At 41.2% G+C, this 27,367-nt stretch overlaps 1 long non-coding RNA gene across 1 annotated transcript in view; it reads left to right on the top strand.

The window, feature by feature from the left end:
• LOC148188714 (uncharacterized) overlaps positions 1–27,367 on the top strand; it is a 244,688-nt gene that overhangs the window by 90,384 nt on the left and 126,937 nt on the right. Inside the window, exon 5 of the long non-coding RNA XR_015777483.1 lies at positions 4,985–5,107. This is a non-coding gene — a long non-coding RNA (uncharacterized LOC148188714). The remainder of the gene's footprint in view (positions 1–4,984; positions 5,108–27,367) is intronic.

Genomic DNA, 27,367 nt, shown 5'->3' with positions numbered 1-27,367 from the left:
CGATGCAATTACGATATTGCGATTCTGTGATAATTGACATATTGCAAGACAATTCATCTACGATACATCACGATATCTTAAAGACTGTAAATCTGGTTGTCTGAGTGAATGAGCAAAATAGACGACAGAGGAGGAAAATAAAGAAGAATCTGCAGAAAAGCAGCGTCCTCTCTTTTTTTTTCTTTCCTCCTCCTTCCCTCAGCCCTCCTACTCCCTTCATTCCCTGCCCCATTGAATTATGCCTCCCCTAATTGGCTTCAGTGGCGCTTAAAGCAAACAGTTTAAATAAGTAAAAGGCACTTGGATGAGGAAGCAGGGCCTTGTAATTATTGGAACTACATCAGTCAGGGTGCTCCTCTGCGCTGGGGTTGTTCTCTCTTTCGCTGTCTCTCTCTCTCTCTTTCTCCTCTCACTCTTACTTATTCTCTCCTGCATGTGGATTTTTTTGGTGGCGAGTTAGTGGGATAAAAGAAGATACAGTGAAGTCACGTGTGGCTGTGTGTGTGTGTGTGTGTGTGTGTGTGTGTGTGTGTGTGTGTGTGTGTGTGTGTGTGTGTGTGTGTGTGTGTGTGTGTGTGTTTGCAGACTTAGCCAAGGCAGCGCTGAGCTGGCCTGACGGGGGAGTGATAGGCAGCCCACAGGTACAGGATCCATTATCTAATGACCATGCCGTTTAATCACGCGTCTCACTGACATGTTTATAAGGCTGAACTTTGCGGCGCTATTAGAGATGGAGACGAGAGAGGGCCGCAGCCTCAGCCTCAGGGCCCCCAGGGCAGGCCTGGCCCTTTACCTCCTCTCCCACACCTATTATATGCTAATTACAGCCAGTCCTAAACCACGCTTACAAGGAGTTAATTTAGTGGGCCATTACGCCAGTCTATATTTCAGGGTGCTGTGTGTAGGGCCCTTGTGGGGCTTTGGGAGAGGTGTGGAAGTGAGGATGAGAAGCTGGAGGAAATGGGTGAAGGGTGCTTTATGTCTCGCAAGGGAGGAGGGAACAGAAGAGGGGAGAGTCTACTGGCTGTACTATTTGTCTGACTGGATTGAAAGAGCTGGAACAGGCACTTTGGGTCAAACGCTCAGAAATAGAGCCAGGATTGTGAAATAAAGTAAGGTAAAGCTGTAGCTGACACAGTTTAGGTGTATCTGAATATTTATTGGATCTACTGTGTACTGGGTGTTGACTGTTAATGAATAAACAGGATCATTATTAAATATTAGAATTTATCATTTGTGTTAATTTTGCCAGCGATTTTAGATTTAGTCTTGGTCTGCAGAAAAAATGTTTTTCAGTTTTACAGTTTTGTTATTTTTATTCTTCCGAATTTTTGCCCAGTTATAGTCAACTGAAAGTCATTACATTTAGTCAGAATATTTTTATGACTCTGCAGGCATTATGTTTTTTGGTTGCCTGTCCGTTCGTCCCATTCTCGTGAACATGATAGCTCAAGAATGCCATGAGGAAATTTCTTCGAATTTGGCACAAACGTCCACTTGGACTCTCACTCTCAATGTCAATGTGACCTTGCCTCTTACTCATTCTCATGAACGCAATATCTCAAGAAGGCCTTGAAGGAGTTTCTTAAAAGTTGGCATAAACATCCCCTTGGACTTAGTATGAACTGATTGAAATTTGGTCAGAGGTCTATTGGTCAACAGAATGGGTCCTTGGAACTGTGCTGATTGTATAGTTCTTCTATGCTGCCAGGAGAAAGATATGTGTGAGGCATCCATGTTTTCACAGACATGGATGTAAACTGTAAGCAGGGTTTCCCACACATTCATTTATTTGTGGCGGACAGTCACAACTAAAACATCTGCCGCCACAAAAAGAGTTTTGGAGCTGAGCTGTTCATTAGGAGCACGGTGGGAATACATACGTTTGACGTTTGAATATTTATAGCAGACTTGGGGTGGAGATTGCGCAAACATCAGGCACAGTGAACGTGAAACTTAATTGTTCATTCTTCTTGGTCTAAAACTTTGCTTTCTCTTACAAACATCTGTTTCTCTCATCCATCGATGTGATCTGATCAGCTATGAACAGATTGACAGATCAATTATCATTCTGTTCTCCTCTCCTCCCCTTTCCTCTCACTTGCCTGGTCAATGAAAACAAAACAAACATTTTGGTAGTTTTTATATCATGGATGTATTTTTAGCTCATCAGTGTCTCATCTTTGTCATGAAAACTGGCAATGATGAAACGATTTTTTTTTCATAGTTTTTGTGAACAAAATTAGCTCTGTTTATCATGTTGTCATTCTATAGAATCTGTTGTCAAATATAATGGTTAAAAGCAAATCATTATAAAATATTCACATTTTTGATTAATCTGTGAGGTTTTTGACAACAATAAACAACACTGAAATATTATATACATTATGTAATTTTGCACACATTTAGAAAGATGGCCCAGCTCTATTCAGTGGCACAATCCACAAGATCACTCTTTTTTTTTATCAATGTTTTCTGAATACCTTCAGCTACTTTTAGACTACTTTGTGACATCGAAGGCAAAAAAATGATTTGAGGATTCGCTGCTAGCTGATTCTCTGAGAGGAAGAGAGGTAATAACAGGCACTGGGGGATATGCAGTATATGAGAGCTGGGGTGGTATGGTGCGATGGGGACATGAAATCAAAAGGCGAAAGTGCTGGTTAAATCTTAGGGGACAGGGGGCCCTGTGGAGTGGCAGAGAGGTGCAACGGGAGTGCAGGAAAAAAACGAAGGAACAATGTGGAGAGAGCGGAAAGAGGGAGTCAGATAAATGCGATAGCAGAGACGGAGTGGTGATAGAAAAGCAGGTCCCTGCTCAGGGGGGTAATTAAAAGGGTTTCTTCTTATCTCTGTTAGTGACACTCTGGCACAGCATCCAGTGTACAAAGGACACGTGTGTACATCCCACACACTGAAAGCTTGTGTCAGTATCCGTCCATATGTCTGTGGGCATGAGAAGATAGCGGTGTGTGTGTGTGTGTGTGTGTGTGTGTGTGTGTGTGTGTGTGTGTGTGTGTGTGTGTGTGTGTGTGTGTGTGTGTGTGTGTGTGTTTATTTGAGGCTCTACCTCCAGGAGGCAGGAGGCTATAACTCCATCACCTCCCCTCCTATCGACTCCCTCTAAGGGGGATCAATACTGGAATGATGGCCCTCCTATGTCTTCTCCATCCATCCGCTGGGCCATTGAGTGTATGTTAATGTTATGAATTATCGAGAGAACAGTTACTATTGATTGGCTGGGGATTATTGGTGGGCTCCATAGCGGGATGGGGAGTGCGAGGCGCGGCTGGGGAATGGCGGGCCAGAAGGGAAGGACAGGTCAAAATCCTGCAAAAAGGTTTAAGTATCTACTAAGACTCCTGACCCCTAAAGAGCCCAGGTCAGAGGTGGCCTGGAGGGCAAAGCTGACTGTTTCATGCTTTCAGCCCCCACCCTCCCACACCCAGCCAATGTACAACACTAACTCTGTTCAGAGCGCTCTCTGCCGTTCCATTTTCTACCCAGACACATTTTCCCAATCTCTCTTGCTTCCTCTGCCCAACCGTTTCCTGAGACTATTGTAGCTCACTATGTGATTGTTTACAATAGCATGCATTAGTCAGATATGAGAAGCAGATACCTAAGACAGATTATTTATATAAAGGGAAGGGTCCTTAAGTTTTGGAAACAGACAGGTTGTCTTTTATTATTCAGAAATAGTTTTCTCTCTCTCTGTGTCTCTGCACCGTTTTCATATGAACGATACATGAGTTGGAGAAAGAGATGAAGAGGTAGGGAGATTAAAGCCAGTACACCTGATACTGTCAAAACACAGACCTCTGCACCTCTGGGAGGCATATAAACACTCAGACATACATTCATACACACGCACATGCACATACACATTTGCGCTTACATACACTCACAATCTCCAGTTTGTATGGTTTGGAATTGCCCTGAGTTCTCACAGAGCCCAGGGGACAAGAAAAAAGACTTTCCCAGGCAAATGCAGAGCTTATTCAGCTAAGGAAAATTCTGCAGACCGAGAGTAGTGCCACTGTGGTCTGGGAAGAGAAAAACACTGTTATTCCACAGGTGGCTATCACATGAGTTCTAATAAAAGTGGAAAGGTAAAGTGTGTTGCAAATATGCACTTAATTAACATGTGTTTTCTCTATTACAGGTGGTTCATTCACTGATAAGTTTACTAAATCGCTGCAATGATTCTTGTCTTTCCCTGTATGTGCAGCAAGCACCATAACTGCCACATTGTGATATACCGTAGAAGACCTTATTTAGCCTATTCAACAGAGCACAAGTACAAGAGGAAACACAGTGCTTGCCAACAGCTCTTTTATTGTCCCACAAAATTCTTTAAGTCTTCAAACGAGCTGTTGAGTAAATCAGAAAAGCAAGATTCAACCAGCTGTATCTTTACGTGGGTGTTAATCACTTGTTATAAATGCAGCATATAAACAACATCATTGGAAAATGGAAAAAAAAAAACAACAACATGGAAATATGCATTCCCTCAAAACTATATGTATAGTGTCCACTGTGATAAATGTCTGCATGCATGTCATTATTGTTATTATTCAGTGTTCCTATGGTCATCAAAAACCTGGAAAGGTGATGAAACTTCATAAACACATTATCTAGGCCTGGAAAAGTCATGGAATTTGTGAAAACCATTGAAAGTTTTGGAAGAGTCATGGAATTTTTTTGTGTGTAATAACAATTTTAGAGTAATTTTTAATAAATAATGTCTATGTAAAACAACATAATTTACTTTCTGTCACTGTCAATGAGTCATGATTATGTGTGTGTGTGTGTGTGACATTTTTTAACCTCTTCCCTTCATGCCAGCGAACTGAAATTTTGTGAAAGCCCTCGAGAGAAAATGTTTCTAATAGTTTAGAATTTTGCAAATTGTAGCCAAAGGCTAATGGCTGAAGCAACGCTGATGTAGCTAACGCTTCTGTCTCATCCCTTTCCACTTTAGACCACCTGTTGGAGGGACAGCAAGTAGCAGCCCTGGAGATTCCTAACTAGAAGCTGCAGCAACTCGAACTCAGCCAGCGCTGGGGGACGAGACCACTCCGACTCCCTGACTGCTGTTACGCAGGTAAGAGGCTGTTATGATTGCTTACTTGGAGTTGCTACAGTCTTTCCAGAAAACTGCATACCCAAGCTTTAATCACAAACATTGTGGTGACAAAGGAGTGTCATAGTGGTTGGAAGACAAATCAGCAGCAATCGTCAGCCACAAAAGAGTCCTGGCAATCAGCCCCTTTGTTGTGTGAGTTTTCAAAACAATATGAGAGTATAAACAGAGTTCCCAAACACATGTGCCCAAAGTGCAGATGTGTTGGTCCAGAAGAATATTTCACTATAGGGGGTTGGGGAAACTGGCTGTCCCCCTTTGAAGATCAGTGCAACAAAGATACTGTGGTGTACACTGGCTTTCGGTTATCTGCGCTGCCATGACAGATCTAAGACTTTAGCTATTATTACAGCAACTGTATAACACATAATATAATTACCATATTTAATAATTAAGCTGGTAACTGCTGGTATTGCGATAGCTATCTCTGCACAGTGCTTTTACATTCATGAGGCGTCCCAGTTGTTAAGTATAACTGCAGTACTGTTAGCGTGTTTGGGAGTCAGAAGTGGGTATTTTTATTTCTATTCATAGAGGAGGGGTTATTCGGGAGAAGCAAGTACTGAATGAGCAAAGGACTTTGAGATGGCAATGCAGAGCTTTTTATGTCTCCAAGCTGGCGATAGCCATGGATGGAGGCATTATGTTTTCGGGTTTCTCGTGAATGCAATATCTTAAGAAAGCCTTGAGGGAATTTCTTCAAATTTAGCACAAGCTTCCACTTGGACTAAGGATAAACTGATTAGATTTCGGTGGTCATAGGTCAAAGGCCAAGGTCACTGTGACCTTGCATCTGTCCCATTTCTCGCATATGCAATATCTAATGAGCACTGTGGGGGAATTTCTTCAAATCTGGCACAAATATTCACTTGGACTAAAGGGTGAACTGATTAGATATTAGTGATTGAAGGTCAAAGGTCTAGATCACTGTGACTTGTTTTTGGCCATAACTCAAGAATTCATTTGATTGATGATGACAGCTAATGAAGGCTGATAGAAGTCTTGATGACGTACTCATTGCCTGCTTCTGTGCTGGATGATGTTTCCAACCCAGATGCTCAAAGGTTTAGTGAGAGTCAACAATCTGCACACTGAAGCATGTTTCATCACAGTGGGATGAGTAAGACTGTCCACCTAGTGACAGCAAACCAAGCAACAGCCTGACCCAATGAAAACTGGCATTCAGTAGAAAACAACACATTTTGAACATTTTAATTTGATTCTTTTCAAAACAAATTAAAATATTCTGTCTTTTTTTCATACCTTACATAGGGAACAAGCAGCACATTCTTTTGGAACATGTCAAAAACTACGATGCAGTATTATAAAAGAAAACTAAAATGAAAAATAAAAATGCATTGTGCGTGATGCAGAGAATGAGGTTGTACAAAGTGTCTCTAAGGCGTTTATGTCTAAAGCATTCCCTACTTTAAAGAGTTCACCACTCTGAGCCTATAGACATTTACTGGCAATTGATCCTGTGTCTAAGTGTTAGTCATAAATTAACACCCCTCTGGTCCCTTCCTACGCCTGACTGTATTCTCATCTAGCCCATCCAATCATCAGGCTTCAAAACACACACACACACACATAGAGACACACACTCTACACTCGTGCCTGACCTGAGCTGTGACTCATTTAGCTTCAGTTATACCATGATCTTTTTGACTCAGCAGGGAAAGTGTATGTAATAATGTGGTTCAAAGAGAGAACCATGAGTGTATGCAATTGGAAACAGGTGTGATGTCCGTAATGGAGGGACTGATGATGTTGGCAACTACTACAGCCATGAGTGGCGGCTAGAGTATGACCAAAGGATGAAGGAAGTAAAAACTAGGAAAAGACAGAGAATGTACAATGCCTGAAACAATGCCTTCAGAGTGGATCAGAGCCTGGGGACTGCACTGAAGGCTGCTTAGATGAATAAATAAAACAGCACTGATCTTTCCTTATAGGAGAGGCCCAGTCCAGGTCATGTGGTGGGCCGGTGCAGTGTGTTAAGGCCCTGCCCAGGCTCGGTTAACTCTCTCCTGGGTCAGAGGAGAGGAGGAGCATGGTCCTCCTACCCCACCTGTTCCTGGAAAGAGATCACTGCACAGCGCTACCAGTATTTACAGTGAATATTTAAAGAGACCTCCTCATTACTGTGTCAGAGCAATAAGAAAGGCATTAGTGAATCAGTGTCTGTTTTGAGCCCATATTGATAGGTATGTTAGTGTTTACTTACATGCTTGGCTGGAGGGTATGATTGGAATCAGTATCATAATATTAAAGTTGAATATATATAAAACATATACATACAGTATATACATGAGTTACAGCCCTATAAACAACCTGTTGTCTTGTACATGACAAGATAAGCTCAACAGACATACAAAAATAATGAGATTCAACTCACACCTTCATCATGTCTACTTTAGCATCTAATGTCATTTAAAAATCCATTACCAGAGCTAAGAGTCTAAGACAAAAGGTTACAAAACAAGAGAAATGTGTGAACAGGTCAAATTTAGTTAGTTCATTACATTTCTAATAAAATGTAACTAACCAGTGAATAACACCAAACCAGTCTTTTAATAAGTTCATAAATAGTGAGCCAGAGGAGAAGGCGGTTCAACAGGGGGCTCCTAAATAAAAGTTGCTGCGTGGAAGGGCATATATCAGGATCGCTATAAAGCCTGCCCTTTAGGCTGGGGAGTAGTGGGAGTAGTTGACTCCTGTCTGCTGATAGGGAGTCTTATATCACTCAGTCCTCGGCCCTGCCAGTCTTGCTCACACACTCACACGCTCCCACACTCACACCCTCGTAAATGTCACCTGTTAATCTGGCCTCAAGTGCCGCTCAGTGCACTCACCCATCAACTACCTTAGCTTTCTAGAGTGATGCTCGCAGGCATCAGGAGCTTCAACTGAATGAGAGAAAACAGGAAAGACATACACTGTACATAGACATACACACTCACTCTGCAATAAAATACTGTAGATTCAGTATAAGCACAGAAAAACTCTTTGAATTGAACAATGTTCAAGTGTCTTCAGTTAAGGTCATAGGTCAAACAACCACTGCGATTGGCATCACATCTAGAATACTTATATTGATTTTTTATTTTTATTTTTTATTTTTATTACACAGTATACTATGACCTTTTGGCATCTAATTGTGAAATACTGTACTATATTTTTTTTGCATTTTTTATGACATACTATACCTTTTTTTAATGACATTCAACTAAAACACAAGAAGCTTGTGCTCCAGAAAAGGATAAGCACTCAATGAAGATCCTGGGGTCACTACTTTAGTTTAATTTATTATTTTTTTTAGATTTTTCTTTTTACATTCTTCAATTAAGAATGTTTGCTTTTAGCTATCTCTGGCAGATGAGCATGTCATATATAAACAATACAAAAACAAAGATACATTTGCATTCGATATATTTTAATAATATAGGTGGTACGAAAGTAAACTGGTTATTTCCAATTTTTTACATTTCAAATTCTGAAATAGAAAACGCATGTCTTAGTCCTCTGCTACACCACTCTCTGCCCTCAGTTTGCATTTGGCTCTGTGACTATCTGAGTTCTGAAAGACACTGTGCACCAATTAAAATTTCACTCTGCTGTAAGCATTATCGCGGCTCATGTGCATTTCTGGATAGGCTAACAGTACCTTCTCTCTTTCTTGGAAGATTTCAAGATAGTAATTGCTTCCATATATTTCCACGTCATTTTCTTGCTTGCCCGCTTTCCACTTCCTGTTCCTCTCCCTTGTTGCGTATGTGTTCTGTAGGTTACTCTACGCCACATTTTCTTCAATGCTTCTTGGTCAAACAACGGGATTGATGAATACTAAAAAAAACACAGGTAGTCGAACCTGTTCCGATTAACTTTAATGACAAACAATAGTTTGGAAGTTGGTGTGAAAACAAAGAACAAAATTTGGCCATAATGATTAGTTTAGTTTAAACCAATTGCTTTAATTGACAGGTATTAATCACAAGCATAATTTATTTATTTTTGCATTTTAAGTGGGTCATTTTAGGTATACTTTATCACGCACGTAGATTCTTGAATCACCTGCAGTGAGGTTTCGAGTCCACGAGCAAATTCTGTTTTATCGTGTATTAAAAATGTAATTTACAGTTTGAGTTAAATGATACACATGTTCTTGTTTGTGTGTGGGTTAGTGGATGGGTGGTTTGGTTGAGTGTCTATGTGTGCGGTTCCTAGTCAAATGCGCATGCCGATATCCAGTCGCTGTATATACGTGTGTGTGTGTGTGTGTGTGTGTGTGTGTGTGTGTGTGTGTGTGTGTGTGTGTGTGTGTGTGTGTGTGTGTGTGTGTGTGTGTGTGGTGAAGTGGCTCCAGTACCGCTGTGAAGCAGCCCTTGTCTCATTAGCATGTCAATTGACTCCATCTGCTTTGCACATGAAAGGGCCAGGATGTGTAGGAGGACAGGAGAAAGAAAGAACGAGGGATGTGGAGGGGGTCGGGGACGGCTGTGTATTTATCTCCACCTTGTAGGAATTTGTATCGTACACTGAGTGCACTTAATAAGGATCACAGCGTGCTCTCTCTCTCTCTCTCTCTCTCTCTCTCTCTCTCTCTCTCTGTCACACACACAAACTCAGGTACACACTCGAATTAATTTCCATGCATGCGTTTGGCCATACCATATAGCCTTTGTTATTATATCTCACTGTGTGCTGAGAGATATCCAGATGGGCACCACTTTTGGTGACAAAGTAAAACAATAACAGTGTCATGTAAAAGATATCACCAACATATGTGAGTTCACGCTTAACCTTATGTTCTCTGTATGGTTCATAACTGAAAAACACACCAGCAACAACACTTCTCTGTATGTCTTCACTGCGATGATGAGTCCCATAGCCAGGTTTAAAAGTACAAACGATATCCAGCTGTTGTGAAGTAAACACAGACAAACAAACAAACACAAACAGATATGTTGAGACACCACATGGGCTGTTGCCACTGCTGCTGAGAGGAGGAGGGTTGGTGATGAAATGAAAGCGGGAGAGGGTGAGAGACACAGAAAGAGGCCTGAGGGGAGGGCAAACAGCAGGTCTGTTTTTGCCTGACGAGCAGATCACACACACCATAACCGCTCTCTAATTCTCTCTGCACCTGTTACAGCATACAGTATACAGCATGGATGCTCTCTGCCTCCTTTATTTAACCAGTCTTTATCACAGTTAGTGAGTTTACAAGCACTTAAGTAGCCGCGTTATTGTCTGCTTTCTGCAGTAACTGGATTTCTTCAGGCACTTACACAACAACACTGACAGTCGGCTGTGCTATGGAGTCTGTGACTGACCAGTGTGTCCTGTACCGCTACCACAAGTCAACTCATAAATACTAAATCTGTAATGTATAAATTTTCACACATGAAAGATTTATTTAGTAACTTTTATAAAAATAACTTTTTGACATATTTGCTTAAACTGTCACTATATCCACATAGAACTAATGACACAGATAAAATGTTAAACAATCAGGTTCCTCCTCAGACTCCTCATTCTTATAATGGCATTTGCTAGGATCTACAGTGGCTCAAGAAAACAGACCCATGAAGTCTCTAATGCAGCTGTCAATCAAATCAATCACTGCTTTTGAATTGTGATCAAACTGTCAAACTAGGCAGAGCTGATCAAATGTAAATCTAGATTAATTTTCCGCATTGCCTATTTCTCCCCCCAAATGTTTCCAGAAACACATTTTAGTGTACTGTTTAGTTGTGAAAATGAGAAAGTTGGCTTTGGCAGGTGGTTGCTGAGTTTTTGCTTGACTCTTTTCAACATGGTGGACAGGTCATGAGCTTTCTCAAGCTGCTTTTACACAGAGATCACGCAATACAGCGGTAAGTCCCCCCTTTATACTGCCCCGGCATTTTTACGCAGAACCAAACAACAACGGCATAATTCTTCTCCAGTGTGTGATTATACATTGCATCGTGGCATCCTGTAATCGTAAGAGGCATGACAGGCGTGACATGTAACACAGCAGCATCAGCCTCTTGTGTGACATATAACATATGCGTTGGCAGCGCTTTCTAAACAATAACAGAGACATGTCAATCACAATCATTTACCTTCTCTGTTATATGGCAGCTGATCTCATCCTCTGCTAAGAAGCTATCAGACCTTATTGTTTTCCCAATATGCGGACATTTACAGCCCCTGTTCCTGTTCTTCTTAGAATTAGCAGCTTGATGCTAACAGCTGCGTTTTAAATATCCAACAGTGTGGTTGCCAACATAATAAAATGACACACCTACGCTCCCGTGGTCACATCTTTCCGGCTTTACACAGACCTATGGCACTGTTACTGCGTCCATTTCCGGCTCAAAGGCAAGACCATTCTGTCGCTGCTTTCTGCCATCGGATGTTATATACAGAACAGCGAAGCGGCTTAATGGCTTGATATTCCCGTAATTGTTGTTTAACAAATAAAATATGAAAGCTTAAGAGAGAAGTTCATACCCTGCTTACTTTCTCCTGTGCACAGCTGGCCATTTACGAGGTATGAAGAAGACGAAGCCCTGGTAAATAGGACACAGGAATGGTGTCGGTGGAGCTCAGTTTTTAAGTCCTTGCTCTTGCATGACACAGCCTGTCATCTTACTGCACTCTCAGTTCAAATGCTCTTAAAAAAACTGACCAAAGCTGCAGCATTGTACATATATCACTAATACATTCAAAATAAGCCATTTTAAGCTCTGGCTTAATTATAAGCCATACGCGGTTTAAAAATATGATTTGAAGAAAATGTAATTTCAGCAACAACAATCATGTCATTGCAGTGCATCTAAACACTTTCTTTGATTTTTTTTCTACCCCCACACTGGTTTCTTGCATGGATGTGACTACTATTAACTCTTAAATCCCAAACAGGATGGCTTGAAATGATAAGCATGAATGTATGGCGATGTAAAGGACACTGATTACACTACAGTTCTACACTAAATAAAACTCAGAAGTGAGCATCTCTGTTCAGCTTCCCTGTTCCTCCAGGATTAATCTATTAACTCCAGTCCACCAGGAAGTGTCTCATGTCCCTGGGAGATTCTGTCATTGAGGAACCGTGGCACACTGGCCTTAATGCATCGGGGACACTCAGCAGATACGGGAGGAGCTTTCTTATCCTGTCCATGTGGACTCCCAGCAGTCTACAGAGAGCTGCTGTACCCAGCCTTCAGTGGGACTAGGGCAGGCTAGAGGGTAAAAGAGGCAATTAGAGAAAGTTAGAGGCAGAGGGGGGAGGAAGAAAGGGGAAGAAGGGTGGGACAACTGGGATGTGAGATACTGAGATTTACTCCCTAACCGCGAACAAGGGGATGGGTAAAGAGAGAGCATGTGTGACAGGTTGCACTGGAGGAAGACATGGACAAAGACGCACCAGCATCAAAGAGTTTGTTTTCATCTTTCTCCCTCCTCTACTCCTTTCCTCTATACTGTATCTACTCTTGCGTGTGTCTCATTCTCCATGCAGGCTGTGTGGCAGCAAGTGTACGAAAGGAAAACGGCCTCATTTACACAAAAAGCTCTTTAAACTCTGTGTCATCTTAGGATCTCTCTCGCCCCCCTGCTTTCTCTCTTTCCTCCTCGCTCTTTCTCTTTTTGTCTGTGAACCTGTCTCTCTTTATCTATCATTTCATCACCTTTCGCCAAATTATTCTCACAAATAGTTGCATTACTTGTACTGGTTGATACTGATACTGTGTGATACTCTATTTCTCTTAAACGTGGCGAGAGAGAAATACTTTGGATGCAAATTGGAGGTCCTGGTGTGAATGAAGTACATTGTAAATTAGGCTACAACAGATGATTTTTTTAAAAGATGTATTCTGTTGGGGTTTTCTTTCAATTCAATAATTGGTTAAGGTAATACAATAAAATAGCAGATTTTTTTCATTAATCACTTAATCATTAAATCTATGGTGTAAAAGTAGAAAAGCAGCAAATCCTCACATTTGAGAAGCTCCAGCCGGCTTGATGTTTGAATAATCTTGTTAAATGACTGAAAGGGATACTTTGCTGTTTTTTAACCAACTTTGTATTATAATAATGCGGGTAGTATGAGTAAATAAACTGTAGTAAACTTCCCTATATCTAATCAGCACCCAGATCTCCCTACTCATCTTTGAGCTCTAGATTTTTGTTGGCTCTATGGCTGTTGCTCATAGTTCTGCATTTTCATGTGCTCTCCACCATGGACACAAAGTGCACAGAAGTGGATCATGAGAGAGACAAGATGCTCTTTCTCTCTCAAACTCAGATCAAATGGTAAAACTAGGCAGTGGTTCTGTCTCTGTGTTTCCCATATCTCTCCTAAAATGTCTTCAGAAACCTATTTTAGTGCACTGTTTGGGTGTAACACGCTGGAATATATGAAAAGGAAGTGCGAGCTGTACTGTTGTAAAAACGGAGGCTGATTCTGTCAATCTGAGTTGCCTATTTCTCTCCCCAGATGTTTTCAGAAAAACATATTTTAGCTTACTGTTTAACTGGAATTCTAGTTTATCTGGCTATCATACTGTTCCCAAAACGGCCAAGCTTGCATTATGTCATTCACAAGTGGGAGCGTTAATTGGTCCAGTGTGGCACAGTGCATTCTGGTAGTTGAAAACTTTCTACCTCATGAGCAAAAGCAAATGTCACCGTCTTTTTCCTCTGTTTTCTCTAGGCCTTTAATTTCCAAAGTATTTGAGTCTTTCTACTGCGTCAACATCCCAGTTTTATAAAAAGACTGTTTTTCCATTGATGAAATACATATTTACATAATTAATTGATTATTATCATTAGCTCTTTGTCAACTACTCGGTTATTAACTAATTGTTTCAGCACTGCATCTCACCATGAGATGATTTGTTTCGGCAGTGGAGAATGCTGCAGTAATCTTTTCATTGCTGGTTTGTGATGATGGGAAGAACTTTTGAGCTGATATGTTCACTTTAAAGTTGTTTAGTGCCTGATATGTCTGTGTATGAATTAAAACTATGAAACTATAAGTATTCTCCATGTGAGATCAGAACTGTCTATGTGAAAGTGAATCCCCCATCCTCCTCTTTTTGTTGTGTTTGCACACCCCTGCAAAGTTTGTTTATATGTATACGTATCATATGTAGACACATACTGACAAATTGAGAGACGTACACAAACTAGTGCCCGCTTCCTTTCATCCCTTTGCCCTCTGTTGTGTTTGGTTGCTGTGGTGCTCTGGTGGTTGCCGGAGGAAATTGGCAGGTGGAGGAGTAAATTTGATGTTGGGTTGGGGCTTTTTGACCAGGGGCAAAATTATGCCAACTCAAAGGAGGCTTCAGCTGTCTGCAGACATTTGAGGTGTGGGAGTATGTGCTGATATGTGCATGAGCCAGACAAACAGCTGATTCCTAAAACCGATAAAAACACCACAAATGTAAACAAAGTGTACGGTACGTTAGATCAAGCAGATAGTCTTTGTACTTGTTTGAGCGTAGGTCTGTGCGTGCGTGTCAGTGCGGGGGTTAATCATTTGGACAAAATGAGCATGTGTGGGTGTAGTTTAAAGAGACCAGCGGGGTGAAACTCATCGAGCGCAAATTAGAAACATATGAATGCATCTTTGCTGCTGAGCGCTAATGTGGCGGCTCACCCCTCCTCTGAAAACACATTTGGATCACCAGTTTGATGAAAGGATGTAGCACAAGAGGGTGATTCACAGGGAATAGTCATATGTACTGGTGGGACCACTCATCTTTTACTCATGGTGTGTTTACATTGTCAGCCTCAGACTCATCCATTGTTATGCAAAATCAAATTTAAAACAGAAAATTAGATTTGACATGAGGGAGTGTGGAGATTCAATTCAGTCTGTCTGTAGACTCACTGCTTGCTTGTTTGTCCGTCTGGTTCCAGTCTTAAGTGTAACCATACATGGCTGTTAACCCCACTGTCTTAACCCAGGTGCAGGAAGCTGTTTCCTGGATGGGGCTGTGGCTCTGCCTGGAAAGCCGCTGTCTTCCCCTAAGTGGGAGCTTTGACGGACTCATGCGTGCTGGTCTGAGTTGGCGGGAGGCAGCTGGCAAGCTGTGTGTTGTTTTTGCTGGTCTGGTTTGGTATGGTTGGGCTTGGTTTGGTCTGTACCAGCCTGTTGTGACCACATCAGTGGCGCTTACAGTTCCTACTGAGGAAATGAACAGATAGAACTGACTCAGCAGCACTTAGTCCTGGTTATGATCTTCACAAAACGCACATACACACTATTCTGTCTGGATAACATAGTGTACTGTACGAGGTTACTCATACACAGATGCTCACTTAACTCATGTAGGCTCAGTGTGTGTATGCTGCTACAGAATACACACCGCAGACTAACACACTCAGCAGCCCTCTCTCTTTCCCTATTTCTCTTGTCTTTGATGTTGCTCATGCTCCAAAAAGGACACAGTTGTCTCCATGCCAGTCAAGTTAATTCTCAGGCACCATGGTGGAGTCATCAGTCCTCCTACTCAGCAGTAGATCTCACTCATGCAGGTGTGGGATCTGCTGACCGGGCTGTCCGCCCTGTCCCAGTGGACCTGCAGGCTATGACCTAATGGTCATCTGATCCCCACCGCCATCCCTCTCCTCCTCCTTTCTCACTTTTCTCGGTGTTTCTCCGTCCCTCTGCCTCCCGCCCTCTCTCTTTCTCGCTCTCTGAGCTCCAGTGTCTGGTTTGATGTAACCAGAATACTCATGATGATGTCATCAGCGTGAGTCAACAGGTAGGTGCTGCAGCGTCCAGCTGAGTCGGCGTTCTTCGTTCATGGCAGGCTGGGAAGCGGCTCCATGTGACCACGGCTAAAGCCATCACATCTGCGTTTCCCTGAGCAGTGGCCCCGCCTGTGTCAGCACATCTTGATTTGACATCCACAGTGTAAAACGGACATAGCTGTTTTTTTTAAGCCCTCTTTATTAAACCTGTGACGTTTAACTTGCTTTAATTTGGAGCTTCAGTTGCAGTGTTTTTGTTATTCTCTCTTTTGGGGTCTTTCCAAGTCCACATTCCAGTAAACAAATGTAAGAGCTGTGGTAGTTATGTTGTAATTCTCAGTGTCATAAACACTGCCGATAGTATGTGTGTGTGTGTGTGTGTGCGTGTGTGTGTGTGTGTGTGTGTGTGTGTGTATGTGTATTGACGAGGGTCTTTTGACTGACCACTAAATGTGGACAAAAACATGTTACACCACTCAAAATTTCCCCTCTGCTGTGGCACTTTCCATAAACAAACTATATTTTTCATGGCCCAGACAAAACATCCACCACATTTCAGAGAACACTCCACATCACCCCTGGCCATGTTGAAGACATGGGGCCAATAATTTAATATCATTGTATAGTTGTTATAGTTGAAGAGTATACAGGCTCTACATGAAAAATCACAAAAAAATGTTCTGAACATGATCGGAGTTGTTCCAGCAAGAATATGATCTGAAAGCAGGAAGAAATTCACCACATCTGCAACCAAGTTTACATGTTTCCCTGACGTTAGCATATAGCTTCATTTAGCAGTGTAGGCTACGTTACGTGAGCAATTGCAGTAGCATGCTTGGAGCAGATGACTATGTGAAGCAATCTGGCACACTATGAGTCACACTGTAGCCAAAGTAGTAAAAAGTGTTGGAAACAGAGAATTCATAGTGGTAGGAAACCTGAGGTTTAAGCTTACAGGGATTACTTCTACATATGTTTACATTGTTTTTTAAAACTTTGGTCAAGTTTATTATGAATATTCATCATTGTAACATTATACAAAAGACACAAAATATGGAAAGGCATAATGAGATCCTCTTTAACAAAAGGGAAAAGTTGTTTGATTGATCAATATGTAAGATGAGCAAAATAATTTATTTAATATAAAGGTAAAAACAGATATGAAACAGGTATCTAGAGAGTAAGACCTTTTAATTGGGAGTCGTTTGACATGCATATTATGTCATCTGAATTAATTTGGAAAGAAATACTCATGATTATGAGCCCCAGATGACACAGTGACACAAAAAGCTGATTCAGAGGGAAAGGTGATTCAACTGTAGCATCTGGTTCAGTTCAGTAAATCTGATGTAAATCTCCTACATGATTTCAGCAGAAGCATTTATCAAAATATTTTCAAACACACTGAACCCGAATCTGACATCTTAGTGACATCGAGCTATTGAGATGAATCTTAGGTTGACAACAAGTGCAGGGTAATGTTTTTCACATGTGGGGTTGAGCCAGAGGAGTAAGTGTGAGAAACCCAATGCTCTCAGGGGTCACAGTTTATTTGTTCAGTTCACACTCATTTGCTGTCTGAGTAAGAACTCAACTCTCTCTCTCTCACTCATTCACGTCTTTGCTTTCCAGTCCAACTGAGCAATGTGTGCTTTCTTCCTCTTCTCCCCTTCTGTCTCACAGCATCTCTCCTCCCACTCTTCCTCCCCCCTCTCCCCCGTACACTATTAGTATCTCCAGAAGTGTTTCTCATTATGCTCATGATCTGACCATATGGCTGCGCACTAGCTGTGTGTCTGTGTGCGTTTGTTTTTGTGCATGTTGTGTAAAAACCATCCACAAGAATGCATTAAGGGCACACACACGCACACACTCTCATGCACTTTCATGCACTCTCACGCACACTCATGCACACTCACGCACACTCATGCACACTCATGCACTCTCATGCACACTCATGCGCACTTCAATCACTGAATCACACACTCTCTGTACTTCATTCTGGGAGATCACAGACCTTGTGTCCGTTTTGTTGTGGTATTTGTATTCGCCTGCTGGTGCATGTCCATAATACACACAAACACATATACTGTGTGCGTGTGTTTACAGCTGTGCGAAGTGGACTTCACCTCACAATCTGAGGTTTTTTAGCTGCTGCCTATTCCCTCTGGTCAAAAACCTGAAAACACACACACACACACACACACACACACACACACATATATGCACACACACACACGCAGGAGCTGTGGTTTGACCTGCTGTCTCCAGATAAATACACTTGAGACCTTTTAGTTTGTGTCAAAGCCATGTTGGAATATTGTAGACGAAGAAGGCCGTCCAAAATGTGTAATAGAGCTCGGGACTCTACAGAGTGGGAAGGGCTGCTGGCTCTGGAAGTATTTTTACCCGCTGTAAATTCCCACTTTTCTTTTGATGATACCCTTCATGTTCCTCAACATAGAAACACAGGATTGTCTTGGATAATTTAAGAAGAATATTTTATTATTGCCATCAGTTGTATTATTTCAAGTTTTTATCATGACATGACAAATGGCTCTAAATACGACAAAAACAGAGGTCAGGATGATCTTTCTTTTGCTAATGAATCGGAGCTATAGCAAATTCAGACGATCTTATTGATGCAATTGGGGAAAAAAAACAGTGTCATAGTTGTTCAGTCTATCTTAAAATTGGCCCAGAACTTCAAAGTGAACCAATTTAAGCTGCTCATTGTATAATATGTTTTCTACTGTTGCCCCATCCATACTGGATGTTAAAACGGATACTGATATAGATATCTTTATTTTGAAGGTGAAAAAATTCTGATAATGATATATTGGCAAGGGTTGAGGGATCAGCAATGTTTTGTTTTTTTGTATGAGTGAATGTGGGTGTGTGTGTCCCTTTGTAATCATTCTGTGTCCCCTTTCAGAATTCAGAGGTTGTTTGGTGTAGAATTAATCAGTTGATCAGTTTGTAGTGGATTATATATATATATATATACACACCAAAAAAGCTTTTGCTTCAGAAATGGAAAATAAAAATATCCCTGCAAATGCTGATATTGTGGTAAGCCACCAGATATAAATGAATTTGTGGAAACCCCTGATGTCTGTCGCCATTTTCGTCCAAGCGTGCCTTCCTTCTAAATTTCAAACAGTTAGGGGCCTAGCTTCAGCAAGACAACAGTAAACAGCCCGAAAAAAGACAATGAGTATATTTACTGTTATTGTCTCATACTGATTGCAGGCCCCCAAATTGAATCAAATCAATATCAAAATCGTATCGTCACAGACTATTGTTATTCAAAGAATCGATAAATCATGTGATGCAACTTGTGATTTACCCCCCTTGTTGAAATACACCCTTAACGTAATACAATATACATATTGTATTACACATATTGTACATATCACTGGCACTCCAAAAAAGTAGATGTAAAACTTCAGGTCTTCTTCTGTCACTCCATTGTCAGTCTTCTTTCTCCATCATCTCAGTGCAGATCAGAGCCTACCCATCTGTCTTTCTTCCTCGTACAGGATCTTTTGCCATTACCTGGGACTGGGATTCTTTCCGTCCAGACAACACACACACACACACACACACACACACACACACACACACACACACACACACACACACACACACACACACACACACACACATAAAGCACACACACAAATCACATACACACAGCACAATAACCTCAGGCCACTGGTTATTAGAAAATCACCCAAACCTGTCGTCCCCTCAGTCATGGAAAGAAAGGGGGGAGATTTCCCGCCTATATTAAAGGAGAGGTAGTAGCCTCTGTCCCAGCTTCCCTTCATCTCTACCCCGTTTATTCTAATCACACCGCGGCTGTCTCCTCTCCTGCCTTTATTTTGCGCTATTTTTCCATCTCTTTGTTTTGTTTTTCGCCTGACAGTGACTGGGTCTCTTCTGCCCCAGGGGAACAGAGTTATGAGCCCGATGTCCTTTCATAGTCAATTGTATAATGTGTTGTGTGTGTATGTGTATGTGTGTGAGACAGTGTGAAAGGAGTGAGGGGGGGGAATGCTTTAGAGAAAGTGTGTGCGCCCGTCACTGACAGTTAGTCGCCCACTGAAAGCTTATATGCCAGCGTGGGTGCATATTGTTTACAGATCATGTCCTTCGTTGTGGTATTTTGGTTGGGTCCTTCCAGGATGCTGCTATCATGCTGACCTCCTCTCTGTCCTGTCACACACTACTGGAAGTGCTGTAATGATATGTGCAACATTGTCCTCCTCTACGTGGCCGTCTGCTCAACATAGGCCCCTCTCAAATATATACTAAGGAGAAATTGACACATTCAGCAAAATAAATTCATGGTCAAAATGGACTGACTTAAACCCCCCTAAACAAGATTTTATCTGAGAAACCTATCCATAATTTTAATACTAAAATTCATGATTTTTCTGCAATGGGCATGGTTTTGTTTGGTACCAGAAATTAATGGAAGGGAAATATAGCCATTGGAGAAGGCACTCAGTAGTTTTCATTTGCAAATTTTAATGTCTTGCTGTGTTTGCAAACAAAATAACAAGGCACAACTAAGTGTAGTTTTTTTTTTTTAGTTTTTTTTTTTAATTTTTCCTATGTCAATCTATTGAATTAATTAAGTTTTTCTCTAACTGTGCCCTAACAGATCAAAATGGGACTTAGATTTAAAATATAATAATATAATATTCTTTCGCATAATAGAAATGGCTATCTTGATTAAGAATGTTGTTAAATAATAATAATGATAATATCAATAACAATAATAATAATGTTGTTTTATTATTTATTTTATTTTTTGGCTTGTTTATTTATTTATTCCCTTTAAGCACTTGATTTTTTTGTGGTTTATAATTGCCAAAACATGCTTGAAGTTAAGTTTTTGTAACTGTCTTTTTTGTAAATCTTTCGGCTGCCAAATAAATAAATAAATAAATAAATAAATAAAAAGAAAAAGAATCAAACAATAAACATAGGCCCCTCATACAGTATGTACAATGCCATGTACGTAACATTATATCAAAATGGTCAAATCACTCTTCTTTAATGGTTACTCTGTGTTCTATTAAGTTCTGGGTGTGTATGTAGTACATGTGTTTCTCAGTTACTAGCGCAGCACTGATTGACAATCGTAGATAAGAGTGATGTATCAGAGCTGCCTGGGGGCTGAATGTTCTCGTATGTTACTCCAAACAAAGCCTCCCCATAACGGAAAGGAAGGGAGGCTGACTCCGTATCTTCCCCCAGATTCAAGCCCCCTCTCCTGGGCTGGGAAACGCAACCCGCCCCCTTCACCTGCTCCCGAGCGGGAAGCCAATGGTCTGTGGGTTTTGTTTGGGCTCCGTGTGCTATATTCAGACAACCTAATCTCGCTTACTTTCAGGGAGTCGTGAGGACAAGAATTAGCACTACCAGGATGAGTGGACAGAGAGTTATAATGGGAAACGGTCAGTCATCGTTCTGACATGTGTTTACATTGTGGCCAGCTTCATTTTAGTCACAACTCTCTTAAGAAAAAGGTACTTTCCCAAGTAGCTTTTTCTGGCATCAGGTAATATATCAGGGTGGTGGATGTGTGGTAGGTCTTCAAAAGGTCTTGCATTTTGAATAATCAAAGTCAGTACTGGTCTTCAAGGTGGTAAAACCTTGCTTTTGAGTCTTACATCATTGTTGTCTTAAAGCTGCTGCTCCTTTAGTGGGATTTTTTTTTTTCCCTGAGAAAGCTCTCTGTTAGGATGCTGTGTTTATTCAACCCAGTCGCCAGAATGAATGATGGCATTGTATGTTTTTGCGTACCACTGATGTATTACATTTGTACATTTTTATGTAGTGGGTATATTGAAAGTTTTTTTCACGTGTCACCAATGTTGTGGTTAATGTGTGGTTAGGTTAAAGCACAAAATCTGCTTGGTTATGGTTAGAAAAGATCATGTTTTGGCTTAAAATACAAGATACAATCCCAGCTGGGAACGCAGCAATGCCTTGTTACAAAAATGCCAGGTTTTTGTGGCGCTATCCTTGCAGGAAATGCAGCAATGTCTCAACCCCCCCCCCAAAAAAAAAACCCCTGCATTGCATGCTTAAGTCCACACTGTGAACGCAAAAGTTTCTCTGTAAAAAGAAAAAAAAATTGCTATCCCGGCAGGAAATGTACATATGTCTCAGTTAAGAACAACTGCTTTTGTCTGCACTATAGCTGTTGGCAACGCAGTAATGTCTGTAAGAAACAGTCACTTTTTGTGGCACTAGCCCCGCTGAAAACAGAGCAAGGAGTCGCTTAAAAACATCCATGTTTGGTGGCTAAAAAGCAGCTGGCAATGCAGCAATAACTCGCTAAAATCACAACTGGTTTTGTTGTTTGTTGGTCTCAAACAGGGGTCTAAATCTTGGCAGACGACTTACCTAAGTGCGATCCATCCCCATCCGCCATCCGCCATCCGCCATCCCATCCACCTCTTGATGACAAAGTCAGCTCATATACTAAATCACTTCAGAAACATACAAACAACTTGTTTATTAAATTTATATTTACACTTGCTGCATTTTCAGGCATGCATCTTATTTTACATCAGTTTCAAATTTGTTTGAAAGTGTTGGTAAACCTTGAATTTAATTAGCTGAAATTGATCAGATGGCTCTATTTTAGTGGGAAACATCTGCTCATAGACTGCTGATTGAATCACATGGTCAAGTTGACAGTGTACAGAACTACTGCTGCGTCTTTACCACCCATGTACGTGATTTGATTTTCAGCTGTGTGGGTAAATGTGAGATCACCCAAGAGTTGTAAAGCAGGGAAGCATGGGAGAAGGTCAGATGTGTAATTTGGGTTTTACAGTATTGTTTATGATGGGAGTTTATCACGAAGGGTTCATGTGTTTGATATACAGCTGTTAAGATGTGTGATCACACCTGTAGTGCTGAATCACACCAGCCTCTGAAGGAGTTTTATTAGAGAACCAGTTCAGAAAGTAACCCAATACTTTTGATCTAGTAAATAGTTTGTGGGGGTGTGATTATTAACTTCTTCATACATATGTTATTTACTCCCTCTATTCTCCCCATGTGTGCTTTAACTTTCTTTGATTGTCATGATTAAAGGCTTAAAATTCTTGATTCCACAGCTATATGACTACACATATCCCACTATTTCACATTATAGAGCTCAGAGCCCCACACAGGGTGCAGCAGTCTGACCGTGGCTGACTAGTGTTCTCCTTAGCTGGGCAGGGCAGCTGTGGAAAGTCCCTGGCTGAGGATGGGGCTGGCAGGCTGGGGGGGCTGGAGTCCTGGAATCGTGTATGTTTTCCTGGATCAGGAAGGAGGATGTGGTAGACAGAAGACACCCCTCAGCCCACCCTTTTAAAAAGCTCCATCACCCCCTACCACCCACACCCACACACTACCTCACCCCACAGTCAGCCTGAAGAGGTAAAGAGAGTGGGGAAAATTACTCTTCCAGTAAAAAGGTACTCAGTCAGGACAACAGATGAGGGGAAACAGGATAAAAATGAATGGAGAAAAGCATTACATATAAAATGCCAAAAAGCCAAAAATTATGGAGTAATACCTGTGATGAGAGAAGGTTAATTTCCACAGATTAGTTTACCAAAAACACATCATAGTCTTTGATTAAGTGGTGTGGTGTATGTGCTGCCTGAGTATGTTCATGTGTGTGTGGGGTCATGTGTTATGTTGGCAAAAAAACGGGCACAAACAGTAGTCCATCTGGGCCGCCCTGCCTCTTAACCCAATGTCTGGCTGCCATTTATCATACAGGCACGAAAACCTAAACACACACATGCACATGCAAACACACAAAGGCCAGAGAATACAGCTGCTGTATAACCACATCACACACACTCACACACATAAGTATGGTCCACATTATCCCACTCTATGAACACAGACTGAAGGATATTTATAGCCTAATAGATTTTTTTTTTCCTCACAAGATGAAAAATTACAGTAAAAATGGTGTGTATCTGCCTCTGTTGTTGTTCTGGCTATACTGTAATTGTGAGTGACTCAGATTCTTCCTGCTTGCCAAAATCTTCTCCGCATTGTTTGTTTCCCATTCATATCTTCTAATTTTTTCCACTGGGCTGTGTATGCACATGTGCTCCGTCAGTCATACTCTGGGTGCCTCTGTGTGTGTGTGTGTGTGTGTGTGTGTGTGTGTGTGTGTGTGTGTGTGTGTGTGTGTGTGTGTGTGTGTGTGTGTGTGTGTGTGTGTGTGTGTGTGAGTGTGTGAGTGTGAGTGAGTGTGTTTAGTTGAAGAGCTCAGCTGTATGGCCCACTCAGGTTTCACCTTGGCACCAACGCTCTCACCCTGGCAGCAGATTCCACACACTCTCCGCTGCCAACTCTCTACTGCTTTCCACACCACCTGTAACATATGCTCACTTCTAACGAGGGTAACTACAGTTTCCAAGACAGCATGGGCCACAAAGTATCATATATCCCTCTGTTGCAGAGATTAACAGAAAATTCCACATCCATATTGTTTCTAGTATTTCTAGAGACTCCGAGAAAACCCACATTTCACTGCACGCACTGCAGTAAATTTTGGCTCCGGTCTATTAACCATTGTTGTGCCCTCAAGAGTAATTGAAATAACTTTGATGTGAAATAAAAAATACGATCAGTCGATCACCAGATTTGATCCTTTGTTTAACCCAATGAGCCTGACAATATATATGTGTGTTACAGGAGTGAAGTGTGAAATCATTGGAGTACTCGTTTAAATGCTTAATTGATCAGATCTGTGGCCAGTTTCTGTTGATCAATTTATTGTTGATAAAAGCCTCTTTTACACATGCACTGCTAAATGAAAATTAACTAGATCTGTTATATTTTAATTAGCAGCCTGCAGGTCACATCTGGCCCATAAGCAACCACCAAGTAGCCCAGCATACATAAATCTGATGGGCTGTACCGGTATTACAAAATATGTAAACCCCATATAGTTTCTGGAAGTAGCTACTGAGTGAGCCTTCTTGCTTCCTTCTCCTTTCTGTTGGGTTACACAGGCACAGTATGAATTGCAAAGCATGTATGGATTGGTATGGCTACACAGCCAATCATATCTTTCACATAATACAAACCTACGTAGCTTTATAAAACATGTGGGCTGCAGTCGAATAGTCAAAAAATATGTCCTATTTTTTTTTCCTATTTTTTTTTCCTGTACACTTTTCCTTGACCTCAGTTGAAATAATGAAACAATAATGTAATTTCTGATTGAGCCCATCTGTGGTAATAGCATGTAATTGTCTGCAGAATTCACAGCGAGAGAGTGAGTGTGTTGACAACATTGCTAATATGAGGCTCACATGAAACAGGAAGAACACAAACATCTGTAGGTGAAGAAAAAGGGTCATTGACACATAGATGGCAATGAAAATCTCTACCTGGAGAGATAATGAGATTCAGGAACTTTTCAGAGTAAGGACCAAAGCCAAAATTGACAAATTAAAGGCACAGCAACAGACTCAGGGGTATGACCAAATTACAAACTGTCTACGAGACTGTGGTGTAATCCATGTAATTCCTGCCTCCTCCACGCTTAAATGTACATTAGTATTAAAGTAAAAGTACAAGTAAATACTGGTAATAAAAAACTGAGCCAGAATTTCAGTATTCAGTATTATGACTTACTTTTTGTTATCATACACCACCTTAAAAATGGAGGGTCCATTACATGCAAAGACAATTTTCTTTTTTTTTTCTTTTTTTTACAATTTAATGGATTTAAAGAGCAGTGAAGTACAGATACTCCCAAGAAATACCTATGTACTGTAATAAAGTATTATTACTTTGTTACATTGCAACACTGATCCCTGTTGAAAGTTAGTATAATATTAGATCAACTTCAAAACTGCTATTTTTAAGTTGGAAAAGCTACATAATGTTGCTTTAAGGTAAGTCATTTCACACTAGTGCACGTTCAAGTGTTTTTCTTATAAGTTTGGTTTAAATTAGTTATTCAATGCTATAAAAGGGGACTTGACATCATGACTAACAGCTATGTGTGCCAGTCCATGTGTTTGTCATCAATGGCCCTCCCTGTGATTGGTCAGATGGGTGTATGGGCGGGAACTCAGCAGCAGAGATATTGCTAATGCACTGACTCTGGCTCTAAATAGCGTCACAAGTGCAAGGTGGTAGCGGCCTTATCTGGGACATTTTGACTTCATTTCTGTACAGAGGGGGTCAGTGGAAATGCGTTGTCTATTTTTCTAATGCTTCTGACACAGACAATCTCCTGTTGTGTGCTACGTGTAGGAAAGAGAAACACCGGACGTTGTCTGGAGTTCATATGAGAAACTGGCTTAAGTGTTTCTGCACTAAATTCAAACATAACTGCCCTTGCAGCTATCAGAGGGCACAGACTGCAGTATAGCTGCATAATTAGGCGCTTCTTTTACACTTAATGACGACAGATGCTCTATGTTATATCATAGCAGATGTGATAATTAGAGCCTATTTATACTATTACCTACTTTATGTATCAGTTTGTACGGATAAATGAGGAAAGTTAGCTATTCCCTGAACGAGAGAAAGGTTAAGGAGGAGGATCAAGGAGGGCAAACAGATGGAGGCCCAGTGGTGAAGACGACGTTGCCTCCTCGAAAGTCTCCTCATGTGGGCACAACCTTGGCCCCCTCTCTGCCAATCTCCTACCCGCTTCACCACGCCCAGAGGGGCACCATGGCATCCTACAGGCTGGCAGCTGTTTTTGGGAGCCGTCCCCGGCTTCACCCTGCTTTTCCTCACCTTACACCTGAGGGAGGGGCACAGGGATCAGACCCCATCTTGAACTTGTCTTCAGTGCCATCACTAATGCTACATTAAACAGTGGCGCAGAGAAGGACAAGCTCCCGCTGCACAGTAGAAACACTGCAGTGCCGATACAGTAAAGGGCATGGAGGACAAAATTATGGTTTGCCTGTAAGAACATTTTTTTTGTCGTGATTTTTGACAAGATACTATACTATGATGTATTTTCATTATTTTTTGACTACTTTTTAACTACTTTTTTAAATGTGATTTTTGATGAGATACTATAATATGTCTTTTTAATCATGATTTTTGAGGGTATACTACTCATAGTTTTTCATGATTTTTGACAACATACTATATTATGACTTTCTTCATGATTTGTGATGACATTGTGTAAGTTGTATGTGTGTGCATGTATACACAGTATCTGCAAATGCATATGAGCCTAAATCAGTGGAAATAACTATAGGCCCGTTTCCGCCATATCAATACCCCGCATCCTGCAGTGATCCTGCACCAGCCGCTCCGGCCTCCCACCATGCACCTCTCACCGCGCAGCACTCACAGAATAAATAACATTCACAGCCAAGTGTAAGAAAACGTTGGGCTTCACCCAAGCTGTGGCCTCGCTCAACCAGCTGTGGGAGGCCAGGGCAGCAG

The sequence above is a fragment of the Plectropomus leopardus genome, chromosome 9 (genome assembly GCF_026936395.1).
Source record: "Plectropomus leopardus strain MGB_pleo_1.0 chromosome 9, ASM2693639v1, whole genome shotgun sequence".
Taxonomy (NCBI): Eukaryota; Metazoa; Chordata; class Actinopteri; order Perciformes; family Serranidae; genus Plectropomus; species Plectropomus leopardus.
The sequence above is the reverse complement of the archived record's forward strand: the minus strand, read 5'-3'. Positions and strand labels throughout refer to the sequence as shown.